Genomic DNA, 2233 nt, shown 5'->3' with positions numbered 1-2233 from the left:
CTCAAACTAGTCACCTGTCCTATGAAAGGCCAGGCTTTCAATATTAAAAAGAAATATGTAAACTGGTGTCTCCCAATAGTTTGCAGGAGATCAGATTATTCAGCAAACTCACTGGCAAAGTTTGAAATGGGAAGCAAAGCAAATGCATGAGCTGTCAAAATGATTCAGTGCTTAAGAATATGGGCTTCACTTCTAGACGACTCAGATTCAGTTTCCAGTGTCTACCATAGTCATCTGCAACTCCAATTCTAGAGTATCTGACACACAAATGTACAAATCATCCACACCCATAAAGCAATAATTATCATAATAAATACTTTTTAAAGTAATTGCAAAGGAATGTAACTGATGGAGCCCACAGCAATGTCTCCAGGATTGAGCAACTAGCTTCCTATCTAAACATGTTGTATAAGAAATTTTAGGCTCTCCTTTCTTTGCAACAGTCAGAAATTCACCATGTCTATTCTCAAGATCCATGTCAGAGAGATCTTTGACTCCTGTGGGAATCCCACTGTTGAGGTGGATCTCTACACCGCAAAAGGTCTCTTCTGAGCCGCTGTGCCCAGCAGTGCATCCATTGGCATCTACAAGACCCTAGAACTCTGAGACAATGATAAGACTCACTTCATGGGGAAAGGCTCAAAGACTGTTGAGCACATCAATAACTCTATTGCACCTGCTCTGGTTAGCAAGAAACTGAATGTTGTGGAGCAAGAGAAGATTGACCAGGTGCTGATTGAGATGGATGGCATCGAGAATAAATCTAAATTTGGTGCAAATGCCATCCTGGAGTGTCACTGCCTGTCTGCAAAGCTAGTGCTGTGCAAAAGGGGGTGTCCCTTTACCATCACATTGCTGACTTGACCGGCAACCCTGAAGTCATCCTGCCAGTTCCAGCTTTCAATGAGATCATCAACTATTCTCACACAGGCAACAAGCTGGCCATGCAAGAAGAGTACATGATCCTGCCTGTGGGGGCATCCTGTTTCCGGGAAGCCATACGCATTGGAGCATAGGTTTACCACAACCTGAAGAATGTCATCAAGGAGAAGTATGGGAAAGATACCACCAATGTGGGTGATAAGGGCGGATTTGTACCTAACATCCTGGAGAACAAAGAAGACATGGAGCTGCTGAAAACTGCAACTGCAAAAGCTGGCTACACTGACCAGGTTGTCATCAGCATGGATGTGGCTGCCTCTAAGTTCTACACAAGTATAACCTGGGCTTCAAGTCTCCAGATGACTCCCAGAGGTACATCACACATGACCTGTACAAGTTTTTGATCCAGGACTACCCAGTGGTGTCCATTGAAGACCCCTTTGACGAGGACGACCGGGATGCTTAGTAGAAGTTCACAGCTAGTGCAGGCATTCAGGTGGTGGGTGATGACCTCACAGTGACCAACCCTAAGTGGATTGCCCAGGCTTCAGGTGAGAAGACCTGCGACTGCCTCAAAGTGAGCCAGAGCAGCTTTGTGGCTGAATCTCTGCAGGCTCAGAGACTAGGTGTAAGCTAGCCTAGTCCAATGGCTGGGGTATTATGATGTTCCATCAATCTGGGGCTGAGGACACTTTCATCGCTGACCCAGTCGTGGGGCTCTGTACTGAACAGATCAAGACTGGTGCCCCTTGCTGATCTGAGTGCCTGGCCAAGTACAATCAGATCTTTAGAATTGAGGAAGAACTGGGCAGCAAAGCTAAGTTTGCTAGCAGGTCCTTCAGAAACTCGCTGGACAAGTAAGGCATGGACTGGAGATCCCTGTGAGAGATGGCATCTTAAGGCAGATAAGAAAATTAAAAATTCCAGGGCATCTGGTACTGACTCATTCACCAGCCCTCTGAATGACTCCAGACGTTAGTAAACAAGTAATGAGCCCTACCCCTGTGATATTTGTCCAAGTCCTTATTGTATACTGCTCTAGTCATTGTGTCCTGCAGATAGAGTTCCAGGGAGACGGAGCCAAGCCTATCCAGATGTTTATCAGGTGCAGGAGCTTCATCAACTCTAACAAACATTTACCCTAAAAGGACAAAGAAGAGGTCTGCTTTGGGAACAATGAGGACAACCTGACCTTCCTCCAGCCTCAATAGCCCTGCTCCAGGTACTAGCTGACCATAAAACACTATCATGAGGACAATCCTGTGACTTCGAGAGTTTCCCCTTGTGACATTTTTGGTATTTCCTTCTGACATCCCCCCATCTCCTGGAGCTTGTGACTTCTTCCTTTAAA

The 2233-nt window shown here is 45.8% G+C and overlaps 1 pseudogene; it reads left to right on the top strand.

Annotated features, from left to right (window-relative positions):
• The first annotated feature begins 456 nt into the window (after nucleotides 1-456).
• LOC116902796 lies at nucleotides 457-1743 on the top strand (annotated as a pseudogene).
• The last annotated feature ends 490 nt before the right edge of the window (nucleotides 1744-2233 follow it).

This window comes from Rattus rattus, chromosome 6 (genome assembly GCF_011064425.1).
Source record: "Rattus rattus isolate New Zealand chromosome 6, Rrattus_CSIRO_v1, whole genome shotgun sequence".
NCBI classification, from domain to species: domain Eukaryota; kingdom Metazoa; phylum Chordata; class Mammalia; order Rodentia; family Muridae; genus Rattus; species Rattus rattus.
The sequence above is the reverse complement of the archived record's forward strand: the minus strand, read 5'-3'. Positions and strand labels throughout refer to the sequence as shown.